At 48.1% G+C, this 21,715-nt stretch overlaps 1 pseudogene across 1 annotated transcript; it reads left to right on the top strand.

Moving 5' to 3' along the window:
• The first annotated feature begins 16,305 nt into the window (after nucleotides 1–16,305).
• Nucleotides 16,306–16,808, top strand: LOC308640575 (ankyrin repeat domain-containing protein 50-like; annotated as a pseudogene). The gene has a single exon. The product of its transcript is annotated as an ankyrin repeat domain-containing protein 50-like (transcript).
• Nucleotides 16,809–21,715: the final 4,907 nt, after the last annotated feature.

Raw genomic sequence — 21,715 nt, 5'->3', positions numbered from 1 at the left:
GCTGCGTGTCAGTCAGAACTGGCATGAGAACTGGCTTCTCTGCTGAGGCCAGAGTCCTGTCCACCCCCACAACAGGCCTCTATAGGTAAGGAAGTACCCCATGGTGGGTAGCTGGTGACAACCAAGTTACCTCTCCAGTTCTGGGGGCCACAGGTCCACGACCAAGGTATGGGCAGGCCACGCTTCCTCTGGAGGCTCCAAGGGGTGGCTCACGTGGCGCTCGTGCTCTGCAAGCCTGTACCCAAACCCTCCGGAGAACCGTCTCTGACCTTTTCTGGTGGAGGGGTTTACTGGGACCTGAACCAGGGGTGGCTCTACCACTGAGCCATACCCCACCCTTTTTATTTTTTATTTTGTGTCAGGGTCTAAGTTGCCCAGGCTGGCCTTGAACATGTGATCCTCCTGCCTCAGAGGCCCGAGCAGCTGGGATTGCAGGCACGGGCCACCGAGCCAGGCTTATTGACCTCATTTTAACTTGACCTCTCTGAGGGCCCTTTTTGTAAATAAAGCACATTCTGAGGCCCAGGAGTGGGGACTCTGATGTATCTTTCTTATGGAGGACAGGATTCAACCTGTAACAGGGAGATGCAGGCCTGAAGTGCCAATCAGAACACAGTTACCCAGAAGGGAGAGAGACTTTATGACCCTTGTACACAGACCAGATCCCAGAACCCAAGGAGATAAGGATGATTCCTCCTAACCATAAAATCTGTAAGAATTAGAACTGGTCATCATGGGCCACAGTGACTTAGAGTTGTCATGGCCATGGGGACTCTAAAGTCTGATCTCATCCTGCTGTCAATCAAAAGTCCAGAGGTGGACCTGGGCAGGACTCCCTGGAAACTTCCCTAGGACCCCCAATAATAATGGAGTGCAGGGATGGGGCCGGGGCTCAGAGGCAGAGCACTTGCCTGGCATGTGTGAGGCACTGGGTCCAATTCTCAGCACCACGTATCAATAAATAAAATAAAGGTCCACTGACAACTAAAAAAACATTTTTAAAAAAATGGAGTGCAGGAGGGGCATGCTACCCCCTCCTCCCTGAGAGGACCCACTCTCTCCCTTGATGGAGTCCCCTTTCCCTTTTCCTTTCCTTCTAATAAACTCATGCCTGTTACTTTGAGCGACATGCCTGACATCTTTCTGGAATGATGGCCAGTGTCGGGTGGTGAGGGGTCTCCACCTGCCTTGGGTTAACTGCTGACACCTCGTGAGATGATGCAGGCCAGGAGCCTTGCGTGAGGTGATGGCTGTTCACAGTGAGCTCAAGTTCAGAAGCGCCATTGTGTGTCTGAACTTATGATCGCACCTCCAGGAGTCTTAACCATGACTCGTGTCCTTGGAGGGCATATAGTTTATAAACCCGAGCAATGGTCGTACTTGGTGGTCACCAGCCCATCAGGGTCTCTGTGTGCTCCTTCACAGGAGGACAGCAGCTCTGCCCACCTGGGGGCAAGGTCTGGGTGGGTGGACCCCCAGGGCACTCAGGCCCTCTTGACGGCTGCCCCTGGGATTCGTGGCATGTGGGTTAATAGGTGGGTGGGAGACGGCTGGTTCCAGCAGCAGGCGCTGGGTCATTGGTGCTGCTGATGCCACATGGGTGACGAGTCTCCACCTGGGGTACAGTGCCCGTCCGTAGTGCGTCCTGTCTTCTGCTCGGCTCCAGCAGCCTTGTTTTCCTGGTTTCTCCTCATTGGGGATGGGAAAGGGTAGAGGTTGGGGTGGGTGGAAGCAAAACAGGAAGAGAAGGGGACAGGGTGGCATGTCAGCTAGCAGCCAGGGTCCCACGCTTGGCGCAGGCCTGGGACCTGTTTTGGTGGGGCCACCTTCGAGAGCCTCCTGTCCTGCCTGCAGCGGTGATGCCTGTGGTGCCACAGGGAAGTGCAGGCACAGGAGCAGGGTTCTCGCTGTCAAGTTCATGGCCTGGAGGTGTGGCCCTGCTCCGGCCCAGCCTCCAGACTCTGGGCCCCTGGGTGGTGGCAAATCATGCACAGGCAGGAGGTCTTCTGCCAAGGCACCAAGCCCGAGCCAGCCTGAAGTGAGTGCATCAGGGCTGGCTGGGGACGGCCATGGGCTCTGAGGACAGCTGGCACTGAGAGTCTTCACCACAGATCAGGCCTGGTGAATTCCCTTGCCCACGCTGGGCTGTTTGCCCCAGGCTTGCTCAGGGCTCACTGTGGGCTGGGCAGGCCAGAGGGAGCCGCTGGCTTTCCTCGAGGTTGTTTTTCCAGGTCAAGATGCACATCCTGGGAAGACGGTCCTCTGGCCACCCTTGTACTCTGCCCATCTGTGCCAGGCCCTCCGTAATGCCCAGCACCTCAGCGCTCCACTTGTCACTCGATACTGTCTCAGTGCCTCCTGCCCACCTGCAGGACCCTGCAGCACACCCAGGGCCTGACCTTCACCTTCTCCCCAGGAGGCTGCTCCCCAGGGCTTGACCTTCACCCTGGTGACTTTTGCCTGAAAAACCAGCCTCTACCTCAGAGCAAGCCTGTCCAAGGAAGGGACATGACCTTTGTCCTTGGAAAGACCCACAGAGCATTCCTAGGCACATTCCCACACTGCTAAGTTGTTTATCTACAAATAACAGGAGAGATCTGCTGGGCCAGGTGTCCCTGACTCAGTCAGGCTAGGTGGGGACCCAGAGCACCCCCCTAGCAGCCACCAATCAGCATGAGACAGGGAAGTACCTGGGATGCCAGATGACCCTCCCAGTAGTTTATGGTGTTGGGAAACCATGTAATTCAGCATGAACACCCCTCTTGGCTTAAACCAATCAGTTCAAATGAATACCCCTTTTGTAGTAACCAATCACCCTTAACCCAACTTGTTCCCGCCAGTGAATGTGCTAATCATGTTTTAGAGTTGTTATTTGATTTCCCCGCGGTGTGTGATGATTTGCTAAGAGATGCTATGATGTATGTGGGGGTCCCTGCCTTCTCCAAAGAGTGTATAAAACTGCTGCAAACCCTGTGCTTGGGGACTCTCAGCGTCACCAGTTGCTGTGTGTGCGCTCGGAGGACCCAGCTAGCTTGCAATAAACACCTCTTTGCTGTTTACATTGATCTTGGGTCTCTGGTGGTCTTTTGGGGGTCCCGAATTCGAGCATAACATGCCCAGACTGCTTTTCTGTGTAAAGTGAAAGTTTGGGGGGCTGTTGTATTGGGCTCTGGGTCCCCACCAGCCAGGCTGAACCCCAAAGGCATTACCCATGTAGAAGTGCCTTCTCACCAAGCTGAAAGGTTTGCCTGATCTTCCTGAGAAGCCACATGTCCCAAGCAGAGCAGTGTCGACTGGCGAAGTGATAGAAAAGTCACCTTTTATGTCACTGTGATGGCTCAAGGGGGTCACACACGGGTCTTCCTCCCTGTGATTTTTCCCTCCATGGTGACTTCTGTGATGACTTAGCTAATCTGAAATCTTCTGTCCCCAAGCTCTTCCCCAGATGGCTTCTGCTTTCTGTTGGAGGTAAAGAAACTCACAAGCTCTGGAAGGCAGAAGTGAAAGAGCAGCTGTTCTCTGCGGTCCTGCTGGAACCACAGACCCCACACCCCACCAGGAGAGGCTCTCTGTGCCAGCCACCATGTGTGGGGCCTCACCCATGAAAACTGGAAGAGCCCAAGCAGGCCGGCAGCTGCCCCTGCATGCCCAAGGCTTCCATTCCCCCAGATTTCAGAGGTCGAGGCCCCGTTCCCAAGAGGAGGACCTGGCCTCTGCCTGATGGCACCTGGGCCTGAGCTGCTCCAGGTGACCAGGTGCCCTGGCTTCAGAGGCACTGTGGGTTTGAGAATCAGTCACACGCATGCCGGCATGCTGGGGACCTTCGGCTCTGCATCCCCACCTCCACCTGGCGGCCGCCTCCCGACCTGGACCTGGAGCTTGCCCCCACCAGAGGGAAGGGCCAAGCGTGGGGAGGGTGAATCAGCTTGGCAGGCATCTTCTGGCCCGTCTTCCAGGCATCTTCCAGGCATGCTCCTGGTCAGGGCTTGCCCTGCCCGTCCGCTCCCTCTGGCCCAGTGTGTTTCTGCTGCCTAAGTGCATTCTCCGCATTCTCTCATTCTCACTGGCTGCCCCGAGATCTTTCTCTCTGCTCCAGTTTTTAGCAGTTCACCAAGGTGGTCCAGGTGTGAGCTCTGGACACTCCCCCATCTGAGTGTTCTCAGGCCTCCTGAAAGCCTGGCTTGAAGTCTGCCATCAGCCTCCGGGAGGCCTTCGGAGCCCTAGAGCCACCCAGGCTGCACCTGCCCACCTGGGCCAGTACCCCCTGCCCTGCTGCACCTGCCCACCTGGCCCAGGTGCCCTGTGCCCTGCTGTACTGCTGGTGTTCTCCCCATGTCGGCTGAGTGCTCTTCTCATCTCCCGGCCCTTCCTCACCTTCTCTGTTGTGCTGAGTAGAGTTCTTTCTTCCATCCCTCCTTTTTTACTTCTAGATCTCATACTTGATCCTCTTACTATCATTCTCTGTACAATTTGCCATCTGCTCACTGGGTACTTGGATGTAGTCCCACACCTTCTTAAAGAACTACCCCCCTGGCTTCCACCCCTGGAATTCTTGGGGTCTGTTTTTTTGGGGGGGGTACTGGGGATTGAACTCAGGGGCACTCGACCACTGATCCCTGTCCCCAGCCCTATTTTGCATTTTATTTAGAGACAGGGTCTCACTGAGTTGCCTAGTGCCTCACAGTTGCTGAGGCTGGCTTTGAACTTGCCATCCTCCTGCCTCAGCCTCCTGAGCCGCTGGGATTACAGGTGTGTGCCACTGTGCCCAGCCCCATCTTTGAAAAATGCCCAGGTGAAAGAAAGAACTCTAAAGTGTCTCATGCACAGCAGAGGAGAGGGTGAGGAAGGGTCAGGAGATGAGAAGATTATACAGCTGGGACATCCAGAGAAAACCAGTGGTGAGGCAGGGCAGAGGGCACTTGGGCCAGGTGGGCAGGGGCAGCCTGGGGGAACTAGGGCCCACCTGGTCTTTTTCTAATGCAGGTGTTTTTCTCTTGGATTTGGTAAATTTTTCCTTTTAAAATTTTTTTTCCAGACAATTTTCAATTGGATGTTAATTATTACATATGAAAAATCTACTCCAGCAACCCTCCTGGCAGGCGCGTGGGTGGAGCCAACATGGGAGCCCAGCTGGGGGAAACTGGGTAGGGGCTGTTTTTGTTTTGTTTTGTTTTAAACCTGCTACTAAATCAGGTAGTGAATGTGTTGGGTGCTTAGGATCATAAGTTAGAGGTCACTCTGAATGGCTTAGCTCAACTGGATAGAGCACTGTGAGCCGGGACCTTAATGTTCTCCAACTGTGGAAACAGACAAGTCACCGAGACATCAGCCCTGCCTGGGGACGGGGGTCCGGGTCCCGGGTGGAGAGTCGGGTGGAGACTTGCTTTCCATGGAGGGGGTGTGGGGGCTTCAGGAGGAGCCAGCTGCCTTGAGGGAGGGGCAGGATGTGCTCTGAGCCAGATTTATTTTAGCCTCACACCATTGAGTCCTGCCCCAATTAAACCAGTCAAAAGCTGGGAATGTTCTGGCCTACTCTGACCTTGAGGCCAAGCATGGGCTAGAGTCAAAGAGAAACCAGATGTTATTTAAACCCTTCCCACGTTTTCTGATCTAGATGATGTGTCTCCTCCCTCCTCTGCGTCTTTGTCTGTCAACATGCAAATGGCTCAAATAATCCAATTACCTGAGACTGAGATCCAGAACTAGGCCTGTGTGGGGCAGAGCACTGGAGTGTCGTGGACACCCCGCCTGGCCCTGGCAGCAGGCCACTGGTCCCCTCTGGTCCCCACACTCACCACATGGCCCTGAGGGAGGAACTTCTTGATGGGTGGTGGCAGAGGCCCAGAACCACAGGGAGCAGATGTCCTGGCACAGGGTGCTCCCCCTGGGAGGCTGACGCTCGGGGTTCAGTCATTTCCTACTCTGAGCACCAGGCTGACTCCCTATTCATCCCCCTGGATCTGGCTTTCCCAGTCAAAGCCCATCAGTTCAGAGGAGAATGCTCATTACAGGAAACCAGAGACTCCTCACATTCCACAGGACAGCTGAACTGGTGGCTTGTATCGAAATGCTGACCTCCAGAAACAACGCGTTGTTCTGACAATCTCTGTTTAGTCAACATTCTTGAACAAGATCAAAGCATGGAAAAGATAATGGCTTTATGTGATTGTTATCCTGGGAGCTGGTGCTGAGTCACAGCTCTGGCTTCCTGGGAGCCGAGAGGTGGGTCACACCGCGCCCTCTGCGGAGGAACTCATGCTGCAGAGCTGTCAAGGATGCGCATCCAGTAGCCCCACTTTCTTCTGCCGGAGGCTGAAAATGCCTTTCTGCAGCTATGATCAGCTACACTCAACTTCGGAAGCAAGCTTGTTTCTGCAGTCTGTTAGCACAGATCCACACACAGATCTTAATTCAAATGAAGAATCCCTGTCCGACTTTTTCACAGTTATCACCGGGAGGCAGCCTAGCCCTTTAGAGTTAAGTATGTGTAGGGAATTAAATGCAAAAAGCCAACCCCTGTCTCACCTCTGGAAGCTTCAATTAGTCATGCTTCAGAGAGAGATGGCAGGAGGATATCTCTCAGGGCCATGGCTAGATTGGATTAGGCTAGGTGGATTAGGGATGCAGAAGCTTCTAGAATGTGGGCTTATTGGAAGAGCCTATGAAATCTGGTTCTTCTCTGATATAGTTAAAACAAGCTGTTATTATAGTTAAGCCTTTATGACTTATTTATTGTTTTATTTATTTATTTTTGCAAAAGTCCAGGTTAACATCCTGAGTGAGCACAGGCAGTCCCCTGAGGAAGCTGGAGAGAAGCCTCAAGACTCCTTGGGAGCTGCTTCTAGGTGCTAACGAGGGGCCTTGCCTGAAAACAGCTTGCTGTGTGATGTGCCCTTTTCTCCCAGGTGGGGCGCTCAGGGTCTGACCAGCTGGCCTAGGCAGAGGTCTTGCCCTCCTGCTCTGTGGCGACCACCCTGCAGCTGCTGCTTCAAGCCTGCAGAGGGGCAGGGTGGTTTGCCTCAGGGGTGGAGTGGTTTGAGCCAGGACCAGGCCACATAGAGGGTAAGGAAATGTCACCAGGGTGTGGTCCCTCTCAGTGGGTCAGGGCACTGCCTGTCTCTGTTCAGAATGAAGGTCAGTGGCTGCAGTCCGTTTTCCTCCCTGTCTCAGGTGTACCAAGAATGCAGTGTCAGCCTGCTCTTCCCGGGGTCATTTCCCAGGCTGTGCGTGGAGCGAGGTGGCCTTGAGGGACCAGGCCACGCTCCCTCTAGACAAGGTGCAGACCTCCTCACTGTAGAACAGTGGGTCCCCAGGCTCAGTGTCCCTTGGCTGTGACTCATGCCTAGCACGTGTCCTGTGGTGTCTTGGCTACATCCCTGTCCTGGCTCTGGGGGCCAAGGGGACCATGTGACCTGCTGATGAGTTCTGTTTCCTGGGCTGAGAGCAACAAATCTTTGTCTGCAGCCCCCTAAGCCTCCCAACTCCACCAGCGTGAACAGACCATGAGGGTTCACTCTGGAGCCTGTAAGTGGAGTAAAGGACGTCTGCATGCTCCACTAAAGTGTCCATCTTCTACCGGGTACTGGGGATTGAACCCAGAAATGCTTAACCAGTCCTTACATCTCAGTCTTTTTCTTTTTTTTTTTTAAATTTTGATATAGGTTCTAAGTTGCCCAGGTGGGCCTTGAACTTGAGATCCTCCTGTCTCAGCCTTCCAAGTTGCTGGGATCACAAGCATGCACTGCCATACCAAGTGGGTTCATGACTTAAAAAACAAAGTAACTACAATATCTTGAGCATAGTGCCCAATACAAAAACCTTGTCAAACAAATATTGATTGAATCCACAATAGATACACAGAAGGCCTGGGTCTATATCCATCCCGTCTTTGTTCCAAAGGGTACAATGAGAATATCACATGAATTCAGCAATACCCTGACTCTGTTGGAGTCAGAGATACAAAGAGGTATTAAATAATCTTGCCCTTAAAAGGTTCTCGACTGGATCATAAGCCAGTTAACAAAGGTCTGCTCAGTGTGAGTTTTTAGTAGTTTCCAGGTTGCCATGTAGGAGAGGTTAGAAGCCGGTGTGGGCTGGCCTTGGGAAGGACAGAGACCCTCAGAGCAGGCAGCCAGGGAGCTGGAGGGACTACAGCCAGCTGAGTCCCTGGGGAGGCAGGGCAAGGGCCTTTCCCTTGGAAGAACTGCAAGTTGCAGGGCAGGGCCCAAGACAGGATGAAGCACTTGGGGGCTGAAGGAGTGCACCACAGCCGGATGCCAGGCGCCCAGGAGACCGTGGGGAGGAGAGTGGGCTGGGCGGGAGGTGGGCTCAGGTCAGGATGGGTCCTGTGAGCCTGGGCGGGGGGCACTGAGATGTCTTCTCTGGGAGCAGCCATCGGGTGCTGGGGTTTCAGCAGTGCATTGGCAGTGATCTGGACAAACCTTGAAAGCTGGTGTCCAGCCCAGGGAGAGGAGCCTGGACCACAGGACTGACTATGGCCAGGAAGGCAAGCGAGGGAGCAGAGGATGATGCCTGGGCCATGTGCCCTCCAACAGCCCTATTGCCGGGGACCGTGGCTTCAGGCTACCTCCTGTGTGGGATGGGTGGGGCTGGTGACAGGGGCAGGGTAGGAGCCCAGGGGACCCAGAGGGAGAGGTTCACTGGCTGCGCGGCCTCCTTCAGGGCTCTTTCCTGCTGGGAGTATCTGTCCACGCAGAGGCTGGGAAATGAGGGGAAGCAGGAGCTGGGCTGACTCAGGAGGATGTGGGCGTCCATGCTGCAGAGGAGTGTGTGTGCTGACCGTGGTGCACATCTCTCCCGGATCCTGCCCACACAGAGTGTGTCCTCGGCATGGGATCGAATTTCTCATACTCTGAGTTGTTAAAGACCGTAGCAGTGTAATGAGATAATTTGGAAATGGATCTCCATCTGCACTGGACTGTAACTGTTCAGGCAAAATCCATTTAATCAATTTAAAACTAGGGTAAAGCCCAGGAGGAGCCCCCTACCACCTCAGGTGGCTGCCCTGCCGGACAGCCAGGCTCTGCAGCCTTCCTCCCCTCCCCATGCAGTGCTCCTCACTGATGAAGGAGCAGGTCAGCGTCTCGGAGCCCAGTGAGTGATGCCAACCTAAGGCTCTCGAGAGAGGATTGAACTCAGGGGCACTTGACCCCCGAGCCACATTCCCAGCTCTATTTTGTAGGGTCAGGGTCACACTGAGTTGCTGAATGCCTCACTTTTGCTGAGGCTGGCTTTGAACTCAGGATCCTCCTGCTCCAGCCTCCCGAGCCTGTGTTGATGCTCTAACTTTGAAAGGCACCCATTTAAAGTCTCAGTAAACCAGCAAGTTGACAGCTTCTAACTGTGCATGTGATGTTTCCCAAGCTCTGCCTCCTGTTTTGGTGCCTCTTTTAAGTAGTAACTTTTTTCTTTTTCTTTTTTGAGCAGTTTGAATTTATAAGAAACACTGAGCAGAAAGTACAGTGTTCTCAAGACCCTTTGGCCCAGTGTCCAAGTGGTCAACCTCTTGCATTGGGGTGGTGCCACTCACAGTCAGTGGCCCCACAGAGGCTATATCATTGACCAAGGTTTGCATCTGCACGTGGGTGGGTCATTTTCTGAGCTGTACACTGTATAGGTTTGATAGATGCCAGTGACCACGTACCCAGCATATAGCATCACTGCCCGAATTCCCTCATGCTGCACCTGTGAGTCCTCCCTCCTGCTGCCCACGAGCCTTCTGACCACGGGGATTTTCACGGGCTCCTGGTTTGGCCTTTGGCAGACTGTCAAGAGGTTGGAATCAGAGGAGAGGCCTTCTCAGAGTGGCTCCTGTCCTTGGAGACCGGCTCTGCAGCTCCTTCCTTTCTAGCATGACACGTGCCACTCATTCACTGGCTTCGCCCACTGAAGGGCGCCTCGGAACTGGGTCAGTTATGAAGAAAGCCGCCACGAACACCTGTGTGCACCCATTTACAGCCCATGTGGGGGGACACCAAGGACCGCTCCTGGATCAAGGGGTCAGTGTGACTAGAGGGTTCTGGGCACTGGAGTCTGAGTGTTAGAGCTGCTCAGTTTCAAGGCCCGGGCAGGGTGTTCGGGCCTGATGCTGGGAGGGCCCATAGATGGAGTGCATCTTTGGACCAAGTGATCATGAACTGCTGCCTCTGTGGGTAAGACCACCCAGGCCGACTCCCAGTAGCCAAGGTCTGCTGCAGGAGTTCTGTAGGAGTCAAAGTGCGGCCCACAATCTGTGGATCATGACTTTGACGCCTTGCCTCTGCTGGTCAGCACCCAGCCCACTCCCGAAGGCCCTGTCCCTCCACACTCCCGGCTGTGCGTGAGGGCTCAGGCGGCCCCTGGCCTGGCCAGCCGGTTGTTTTGGCACTAGTCCTTCCCATACATGACCCTGGAACCACGCTGATCCGCCTGCGCTCCCGGTGGTGCGTGGGACACATGCTTGTTTTTCACCCACAGAGTTTCCGTGGTGAGGGGTCTCTTCAGGTCTTTGCCACTTTCATTTTAACCTCATTGCTTTCTTACTCTTAGAGTTTTTGCATTTTTTGGGATAATAGTTTTATCAGGTAAGAGTTTTGTGAGGGTTTTGTCTATAGCTTGTCATTTCATTCTGCAGAGAAGGGTTTCAATTTTAATGAAATTCGACTTCTATTTCTCACTTCCCTTTCCTGCCCTGCTGTGGCGGTGACTTGTCATGCCAATCAAATCATTTGCATGGTCTAGGTCTCCCTCAAGACCCATCAACATAACTAACATAATGCACGTGTTTGTGTAGATAAGGCTCTTATTAATATTCACATTAAAATCATCTGGGATGAGTTTGATAGACCTTCATTGTCTTAGTGTGAGAGGACAGAATTTAAATTTGTGGGGAAATATGAAAGATGGCCAGTGAGAACTTTCTTCCTGAACCTTTCCAGATTCAAAGTAACTAGAGTACTGTGCGGGGTGCTATCTGAAAATAAGTAAGTACATATGGCTTGATATGGGAGGTGGTACATTTGCACCTCCAAGCAGTCCTGGGCCTGGTCATAATCAGAGAAGCTTGGGAGGCCGGTGACGCTGCTGGGACTCTGTGTGTCAGCCTAGTGCCTGGCATGCTGTGGCCTGCTTCTGCCACTTTCCACACACGAGCCCCACCAGGCTGCTACTTCTGAGAGCCACTGGTACATGTGAAAAAATCTTGTGAGGTTTGTCTGGAACATGTGAAATAGAGATGGTTTTGCCTATGGTGGAGTGGGAAGCAAGTATGCTGAATGCTTTTGTACACTGTGGCCCAGTGGGAAAGCCTGCTGGGAAGGCTCCTGAAAGCATTCTGTTGTGAGTAAACCTATGGACCTACTAGTTAAACTGGAGGACTAACACAAACCTCTACATTATTATGCATTTCATTCAAAATCATTGGCACTCTAAAATCAGATTATTCACCTTCAGCAGCTTTAAAGTCTTATAATGACCAAAAACTGAGCTTACAAATAAATTGAAATTTATCTCTGCCAAAAAAAAAAAAAAAGAAAATCAATGTACTCCATGAAAAGAGCATAAACTTTATAGAAAACCTAATTTTGAAATGTATAATTGTGCTTTGGGATACTTGAACTTGTGGGGAGAATCTTTTGATGGAGCTGCTGCTTCTAATTGGATAAAACTATATTTGGGGCTGGGGATGCAGCTTAGTGATAGGATGAGTGCTAGCACACAGGAGGCCACAGCTTCCATCCCTAGTACCACCACAACAACAACAAACTATATTTTGTATACAAATGTGCTAAAATTGAGATGTCAATCTGTGCAGTCTACAAATTTGCTTATGATCATCAAAGCAAACAAATTTAAAATATATGTTGAACTTCCTCTTGTAAAAATATATGTTGACGTGTGTAGCTCTAAGTGGATTTTCAAAAGACAATTTCTATGGAAAGATTTAAGCTGAACATTTTGTTCTTCTTAGTATAAAGAAACCAGAATTGAGAATATATTAAGCAGAGTTTGCTTTGAACATATTAGATAACTTCCTACAAACAGAGAAAATGTTTGATTTAAGATTCTATAGAGAAGCAGTAATTGAAGGTGTCAGTAACTTCAAATTTATGCAGTTGTGAAGATAATTTCAGGAAGTCTTTTAAAGAAAAATAAGGAAAGCCATATGAAAAAAAAAGGCATTTTTCAGAAAATGCCAGTACCTACTATTGGAGAAAATGATGGCTAAGAAACTGATTAAACAATGTGAATAGTAGCAGGAGTAAGAACTCTGCTCATGCTATTTTTAGCATGCAGGTAATTAACAAAAAGAAGTATTATAAAATTGTTATTATTAAAACTTTTCTATTGAGGAAAGCAAAAAGTAATAAAAAATGAAATAAACTTTATTTGTATGTGAAATAAGCTTTATTTATTTTTAGGTGGTGCTGAGGATTGAACCCAGGGCTTCACACCTGTGAGGTGAGTGCTCTACCACTGAGCCACAACCCCAGCCCTGAAATAAAGTTTATTTAAAGTAAAAAATTAAAATTCTAGATGGGCTGAAGATTATTAACTGCTTAGATGTAGATGATATTACTATAAACTGTATTCCATGCTGTGGGATAGTTATCATTAGAAAGGCCCACCAAATCAAGTTTCTGGAATTTCCTCGTCAGGTAGAAACTATTTTAATTATCACACTAGCAAGTGGCTTAATGGAAATGGAATGTGATATACATGTTTCTCATTTAAAATTTTCAGTAAACATATAAAGTGACAACTGTGTTGCATGGCAAACTAAGTCATGATTAGAACTGCTCCATTTATGTATGAGGTGCCAAAATGCATCCTGCTATCATGTATAACTAATTAGAACAAATAATATATTTTTAAAAACTGCTTAAGCAAGCAAAACTACACTGAAATTTCACTTTACTCCAGTTAGAACATCAGCCATTAAGAATAAAAAACAATAATAAATGGTGGACAAGACGTGGAGAAAAAGGAACACTTTTATACTGTTGATGGGTTTGTAAATTAGTACAACCAGTTTGGAAAATTAGTGTAGAGGTTCCTCAATAGACTTGGCATGGAACCACCATATGACCCAGCTAAACCACTGCATAGTATTTATCCTTAAGAATTAGTCATAGTACAGCTACAGATCCATACCCATTTTATAACTGCTAAATTCACAATTGCCAAACTATGGAACCAGCCAAGGCATCCATCAGTGAATGAATGGATAAAGAAAATGTGGTATGTATACACAAAGGAGTTTTACTCAGCCAGGAAGAAAAATGAAATTATGGCATGTATAAGAAAATGAATAGAACTTGAGATCTTAGTGAAATAAGCCAAACTCAGAAGGTCAAAAGTGGTATGTTTTCTCAGATATGTGAAAGCTAGAGAGAAAAAGGGAAAATAAAGGTGTGTGTGTGTGTGGGGAATCTCATGTAAATCTATAAATCGAGATATCAGTTGAGGGGAGTGATCGGGGGAGGGAGCAAGCGGTAAAAAGGACAAATACTGGTTAATGCTACTCTGGCCAAATTCCACATTGTGTTCATGTACGAATATGTTACAACAAATCCCCTATTATGTACAACTATAATGTGCCAGTAAAAATATTAAAACAAATAAGCTGTTTAAATCATAATTTATAGTTTCATAAAATCAACTTTCATCTAATTATGGAAAAATTAAACTTTACTGTCATTTTGGTTGTGTTCTGGAAAAAGAATCACCAAATTAAGGGTACATAAGTTAAAGCTAAACATCAAGCCTCATGCCATGAATAAGCAATATGGGAGAGTAAGCACAAGCAGGTCTATTTGGTTGTGTTTCTACTTATGTATGCTTGTTATACTTTGAAATTCCTAAAACCAGGGAGATTGGCTTGGTATTTTGGGAAACAGACCGGAAAATAGGAGAACTTTTCATCTTTGCAAAAACAATAAAAATAATAAATGCACCACGTTTCTCAGGTCGCGAGAACGCACCCCCCCTGTCCCCCCCACGTCCCCCCCCCCGTGGAAAGGCGGAGCCCCGACGCCCGCCCCGAAAGGCGACCCCACCGAGCGGCTGCAGGTCCCAAGCGGTCAGGCAGTAGCGGGCATGGGCCGCCAGGGAACAGGGTAAAGGACTCAGGGGCGGGGCCTGCGCAGCCCAAAGGGACCTGCCCGGGCGAGCGCCCGCGAGTGAGGAAGGGCCGACGCCGGGGACCTGGCCTGGTGGGGCGGGTGAGCAGGTGGGACGGCGGAGGCGGGGCCTCGAGAGCGGGCGGGGCCTGGGCGGGCGGAAAAAAGGGCGGGGCGGGGCCTAGGGGCGAAGCCGGCGGGTCCCGCTGCTGGAGACAGTCACTGCCCTGACTCTGGCGGTAGTGGCCGCTGGCCGGTGGGGGTGGGGAGGGGCACGGCCCGGGCTGCTGGGGCAGCTGGAGCTGGCCATCACAGGGAGCCAAAGGCGGATCTGCAGCTGGGAGCGCACCTCAGGCCGGCAGAGGAGGCGGCTGCAGCCGGATCCGGGAGCGCTGCTGGTGGCGGCATCTCGCGCAGCCAGTGAGTGAGGCGGCTGCGGGGCCCGAGGTACCGAGGGCCGGCGGTGGCAGGGCCACGGTGCCCAGGGGCGGCGGCGGCGGGAGCGAGGCCCTCCCTCGTTAGGCAGCGCGCGGCTGGGGCTAGAGGAGACCCGCCTCCCCTCCACGCCACCCCCGTTCTGGCGCGCCCCGCGCAGCGGGCTAGGAGGGTTGGGGGCGCCGCGCTGGACGCAGGCCGCGGCCCTCACGGGGGCTCGGAGGACCCCGCACCCTCCCGGAGACACACCCCAGGGGCGGGGCGGGCGGCGGCGGGCGTGCCGGGCCGGGGACCGCGGTGCAGGGCGCGGTCTCTGCCAGGCGGCCAGCCACGGCGCCCGGGCCGCCGGACCCGGACCCTTTTTTCTCCCGGCCGAGCTGGACTCGGGCTGCCCCGCTGGTGCCGCTGCCCCGCGCCTGGCTCGGGAGGAGTTGGCCGCTGCGCTGAGCGGGAGGTGGCGTCTGACCCGTCCTGCGTGTCGCCCTTGGTGCAGCGCGGGGAAGGAGTCACGCTGTAGTGTGTTTGGAAGGGACTGTCGCCTTCTCTTTTCTGTGAACCAGTTCTCATCCAGCCACAACCCTGGGGTTCTTTTCCTCGATTTTGCAAACTACCAACAAAGAAGTGCGGCGGGTCCAGTCGACAGCCCCCGACTGCCATGCAGGGCGGGCTGAGAGCGCTTCCTTGGAGGCGCTGTTCCACCAAGCTAGCCTCAGAGCCTTTGGGCCAAAATGAAGGGTGTCACTCCATCAAGTGCATCAAGTCTCTTTTTCTCCCTTTCTAGGGTGAAAAGGTTTCAAAAACCGATATTAAATTAATAAAATCGGCTGCTTGGGAATTACAACCATAGAAGAAAATAATGCAAAAGGGAAATAGAACGAGTATCTTTGAGGGGTAAGTGTCCCAACTTCTTGAAAGTGCCAGAGATGAGGTGTATGGATTTTTTAGATCAATGGGTGAACTGTAAATAAGCTTTTAATATATGGTATTTTGCACTAAGATATTTTTGTTTGTTTCGTTTTAGTTACTGATGGAAATTGTGGATTACCTGGACATCTTAAGACCCAGGAACCCGTTTATTAAGAATCTGCTGTCTTGAAAAATGCGTTTTATGAATGCTTTGAATTAAGAAGGTGTAAACAGTGGTTTGTCATTTCTGCCACATAAGGAAAATCTGAATCAGTTCCCTGGCAGTTGCCCAGATGCCTAAAACTGGCAAGAACTAGTCCTTGGAGTGGTCATCCTTCAACAGGAAATACAGAGCTACCTATGTACTATATAAATGCTATCTCTTTGATGACATTTAAGATAATGGACACCTTTTCTACATCTGATTTTCACACACACAATTAACACTTGGAGTCTGGAGAAGCATTTGTTATATATTGAAAGACTGAGTTTTCTCTTTTTGAGTTTTCCAGATTTATTATTTCATCTGTATGCTTAGAATCTCTACAGTCACATAAACTCCAGACATAACGATGGAGCTATATGACCCATCAAGATATACAAAAACTATGGGCAAGCTTTGGAACCAGTTGTTTTTGCGTCTGTTCAACAATTAATATATTCTCTGCTAATCAAGAATATGGAAGCAAATACAGTCATGCACATTGTATTGATAAATTGTGACTGTTGAATTTCTCTGTAACTGGTTTCTTTTGTCATTCAAATGCAAGTTATGTCCAAATGGATATAAAGACTATATTGGTGTACCTATCTCCTAGCCAGTGTTGAAGATAGAAAACCTATTATGACTAATCCTTGGGAAGAAAAAGTCTGCAAAATGGCCCAAACGAGTTTACTGCAAGGGAAGCAGTTTTACTGTAGGGAGTGGGTTTTCCACAAGCTTCAGCATTGCCTCCAGGAGAAAACCAGCTGCTGCAGTAGTGCTGTCAACACACCGTCCCTTGTGATGAATTCTGGAAATAATGCTGGTGCTGTCTCAGGAAAGGGAGCTGCCTGGAGTGTGTTGTTGGTAGGAGGGCCTGGTAGTGGCAAGACAGCCCTGTGTACTGAACTCTTATGGCCAAGTTCAACTACAAGCTTGCAGAGAGGTTTACATCGCCAGGCTTTGGCCTTTCATTTCTGCAAAGCCCAGGACTCTGATACTTTGTGTGTTGGAGGGTTCCTTAGAGGTCTGGTTGCCCAGATATGCCACAGTGGACTACTCCAAGGATATGAGGACAAGCTGTTCAAAGCCTCTTATAGCCTGGGGAGTGTGAGAGGAACCCAGCAGAAGCATTCAAAAGGTAACAGCAAAGAATGTCATAATGTTTAGGGTTCTGTGCAACAATTAGTGATTTTTAGCAAGTTTTTTTTTTTGAGATACTTTTACTAGTGCCTTGCAGTTGGGCTTAATAGGTGGTTGTGAGTACAGCTGTTTATTTTAGTATGGGAAGAAACAGAACTTTGTATTGCACAGTATATAGATTAAAAGTAAGTCTTAACTGTTCTTGTTAAGTAACAGAATGTTCTGTTTCTAACAGTAACTGTCAGTGGTAAGGGGAGTCTGTTCTTATGATAAAGAAGAACAGTTAGCTGTCTGGAAACCAGGCCTCATTTTCAGGGAGGATGAACTGTCTATACTATGAGCTGAAGTAGAGGAAATCCCAGTGTAGAAGCCAGTACACTTTTGTTTATAGCATATTATTTTTTACATGAAAATTTCTCCTTAAAAGGCATCATAAGCATTAAGAGTCTGAAGAAAATTTGCTACCATATTAACTTATTGAAAAGTTGAATTATAAGTTTATGTGATATTTGTAACATAGTGAAAATTTGATATTATTTTAGTGCTTTTAGTGAGTGGTGCAGAGAACATCCCCCCCCCCTAATTTTAGTTAAGCATTTGTTCATGGTGAGTGGACTGATCTAAGCAAGTTGCTTTTTGAAGTGGCTGCAGATTCAAAATTTGCTCAAGAAAACATAATTTCTTGAAAATATAATTTTTGCCTGTCACTTCCTTGGTCATTGTGAAAGTAGCAATTGGTTATTGTGTGCTGGCTGTGGCCTCCCTTCTACTTGAATGACTCATTTTGCCACACACCTTTTTTTTCCCATATTAACTAGGCTTCAGCAGGTAAAAGTTTGTGCCCCAAGGATTATGGAACACTGTGCACTGGAGGTTCATATGAGTGTGTCTCCAGGAGGACTTGGAACAGTTTTGAGTAGCTCTTTAAAGGGTGATGCTTGTTTTTATGGTCTCCTCAAATCTAGTGTCATGAAATCTATAAAGTTTGAAGGTATATTGATAATATTTAATAATTATAGCAAACAGTATGTTAGTCATTGTTCTAAGAGTTTTATAAATATTAAACCATTTCATCTTCATAATATTCTGTGAGGTCATTCCCATTTACGTATGAGGAAACTGAGGGGTGGAAAGTTCAGTAAACTGTCCAAGCTAGTTAAGTGGCATTTGAAGTATATCTCTCCATATTTGTAATAATAGGTTTCTTTAAAGACTTGATGAAAAGAGGAGTGATGTAGAAGTTGGTGTGCAGTGAAGTTGGAGAGTGAGGGCTGGTTCACGGTGTGGCTAAGAGTTAGGAATGATAGTGTAGAACTTAAACTTGGGAGGGGTTATTAAACTCACAGAGTCTTGCTTTTTAGAAGTATAGGACTCTTGGGGCCTTTAATCTGTCAGTGCAGTCCAGTAGAAGTCAGGGTGTGTCTTTTGGTCATCCAAATCATTCACCAGTCTATGAGGATGTCTGAGTTACTGCTTGTGGAACGGACAGGAGGTGGCAGGTGTGATGGAGTGGGTCCACTGTGCAGTCACTGTCATTGAGCCAGTGAGGGAGTCTTGAAAATGAAACTTTTCCTTTAAAGAGACTATGGTCTCTACACAAAAACATCTTTTATTACTTTTTCTCAAGATAACCATCAATAGTGAAGACCTGAGTTTTAATCTTTTTGTCATCAGTAAGTTCATAAACTATTTGGATGACACCTAAAACGATTATTTTCAAAGAATTCAAGAAGACCCTAATTAATTAAAATTATATAATTTTGTAATTTATTGGAATGCATACATAAATTTCTAATACCTAAATGTTTTAAATCCTGATAACTATATATTTTTGATGTTCTAATACTTAAGCATACCTCTCACTATAGTATCACTGATTTTTCTAAAAGAAATTTTTCTCTTACTCAGTTGTTCCTCATATTTTCTTTTTCTTGTGTAATTTGCAGTTATTATCTAATCAAAGGGAATAAAGAAACATTTAGAGCTGTGTGTGAAAACCACACCACCACTGCTTTTCTGATTGACAGTAGGTGCTATTCTTGATAATGGGTGCTAATCACTTTGTCTTTCCATCCTCTATATCCTGTGTCTACATTTGCTTGCCCTTTTACCACATTAACCAGTAAGAAATCCCTCACTAGATGCTGCCCCTCCATCCTGGATTTCTCACCCTCCAGAATGGAGGACTGAATAAACCTCTCTTGTTTATAAATTCCCCCATTCTCTGATATTTTGTTGCAGAAGCAGAAAATTGACTAAGTCAACTGACTTCTTAAATAGGTGCTTCAAGGAATTTTAATAGGAATATATTCTATCAGGGCATGTATAGTTGTAATTTAACAGCCAGACAGTGGGACAGAGGACCATTGTTTTCAAGGAGTTGTGGTATTTTGAGGGAGATAGAAGTAGCTATGTGATGAGATGAAATATAAATATAAGCAAAGATACACAGAATATTTTTTTCACTTAAAAAAAAAACAAAATCCAAAACCAGCTTTTATATTATTATTTTCTTAACATTTAAAATTTGATAATGTTGATATTTCCACATAGTCATGTGAAACAATTTATTAGTAGTGAGAAATTGATAAAGAAAAAATCCTTATTCTCAGATCCACTAAGCTGGGGAACTTTCAGAGAAGTGATTTAGTAATAGATGCTTTTTTAGCCACTTACTTTTTCTTCAGTTTTTCTTTCTATTTTTCCCTATATTTTACTCTTAATACTAGGTGAAACAGATAATATTGTATGCTGACTTCTTACATGCAATGATATGACTGTGTGTTCACATTAAGTAACAACTTACAGAGTTTCATTTTCCTGAATAACAAAGAGTGGTAGAAGGAATTTCATATTAATCTAGTTCCATACTGTCATGTTCCCTTCTTACTGGGCACAGTATGTCATTTCTTAGATTTAGTTGTCATGAATTTTTTTTTAAATCAATTATTTTTTAAAATATTTTTAGTTGTAGATGGACACAATAATTTTATTTTATTTATTTACCTTTTTGTGGTGCTGTGGATCAAACCCAGTCTCTCATATGTGCTAGGTGAGTGCTCTACCACTGAGCCCCAGCCCAGATATTCTTTTAGTTGTTGATGGACCTTTATTTATTTATATGCAATGCTGAGAATCGAACCTCATACATGCTAGGCACATGCTCTACCACTGAGCCACAACTCTAGCCCTAATATCATTAATTAAGAATGATAATTAATTAATATCATTAATTGATATTTGTGGTTAAGACCACAAATATTGAGAGCAAAAGCTGTGTGTTTTTAAGAACAGTTCATTAAAAAAAAAATTCATGACAACTAAATCGTTCTTGGACTGGCTTCTTCCATTCCTGTCCCTTCCGCTTCTGTTAGGCCCTTGTGTGTCTTGTTGGATGGCCCTCGTCTAGTGTTGGCTTAGAGTGGAGCTCCCTGGTGACCTGGGACTCAAGACGCCTTCCAGGATCTAGGACCTGGGGAGGGGCTGGCGGGTGGCTGAAGGCTGGGTCTGGTTGGAGCTCCGGGTGAACCTACTCTCGGACCTTGAACCCTGGGTCTTTGAGGGACGTGGCTGTCACAGAGCTGGAACTCCCGACCCTCGTCCTGGTCATGTCAGAGCCTGTGTTCATTTCAGGCCAACATCTGCAGGACCAGGAGTGAGTCTTCTGTGCGTGGCATGGCTTCCTGTGTCGCCCTGTGCAGTAGGAAGAAAGAGTGTCTTCAGGGCACCCCAGATGAAGCACAGACAGAATGAAACTGATGAAAATTTAAGATCAGTTGTCTAGGTTTTGAGAGTTCTGCAGGAAACTCGAGTCCATGCTGGAAGGCAGCATGGCTTGGTAGGACAAGATGGCGAACTGGGAGACCACCCTGACACTTGTTGTTGTGTCAGATAAGAGTCCCTCAGTGATGGACTGTTCTTTCCCAGCTTTTTATCTGTTTCTGTAGCATTGATGGTTCTTCACTTTACTGTCTCTCGACTTCTACCTTGAGTTGTCCTTGCACCTCTTCTGTTAGGCATATGTTGTATCTAGTACCCCTTCTGTTAGGCATATGCTTCTTTATGACATCATTTCTGATGAATTTTTTATATGGACCCTTGTGCTTTGTGTGGCACTTTACATACCATAATGCCAGCTGTCCTCTGAGGGAGAGCAGCACACGATGCTGCTGCCCATCTAGACTGTCGCAGCCTAGCTGAAAGAACGCCCAAGCTCTTCATAAGAGAAAACAGAGGTAGTTGATGATTTAGGTCAGTTTTAACTGCAGACCAGGCTGGGATGGTGATTAATTGACCTGCTGTCTGCTGTTGAGCGTGCATGAATATGGCATCAGTCCAGGGAGTTTTAAGTGGCCAGATAGCTGTCTCCTGTCTCAACTGGCTCCAGGTGTTTTGAGCACAGTCAACAAAGGGGCTGAGATCAGGAGGGCTGCTGCCTTGTTGCCCTCGCTTGTGGAGTGTTTTCTCCACAGAACATTCTGTTTCCACAATCCGTGTCGTACACCTAGTACCATTTCAGATAGCCCTCGCTGTCCATGCTCAAATAGTGTCAGATGAAAAGATCACTGAAAAGTGTTGGGACTGTCCAAATTTAAAATAAAATAAATCAGTGTATTTTCATAAACAGTTTTCCCAGTCTGAGGCCATTTCCCACTGTGGTCATCTGGCTTTTGACTTGGAGCTGTGTCGGGTGGACTTCAGGGTGGACTTCCATTCATCCCAAGTCTCCCACCTCTCCTCCACCCTTTCTCTCTATGCTGGGTGGCTTCCTGGGCCTCACAGAGAAGGCCTCCTGCTTTGTTGTGGTGCTCTGGGCCACTTGCTGAGCCAGTTGTCCTCGGCCTCGGCCACCTGTGCTTGGTGGCTCACCATATCGGCCCTGTTTGCATGTTGGTCTGCTCAAAGCCAG

This window comes from Spermophilus citellus (genome assembly GCF_964194105.1).
Source record: "Spermophilus citellus genome assembly, contig: SCAFFOLD_130, whole genome shotgun sequence".
Lineage (NCBI taxonomy): Eukaryota > Metazoa > Chordata > Mammalia > Rodentia > Sciuridae > Spermophilus > Spermophilus citellus.
This window is presented reverse-complemented; position numbering and strand designations above follow the sequence as displayed.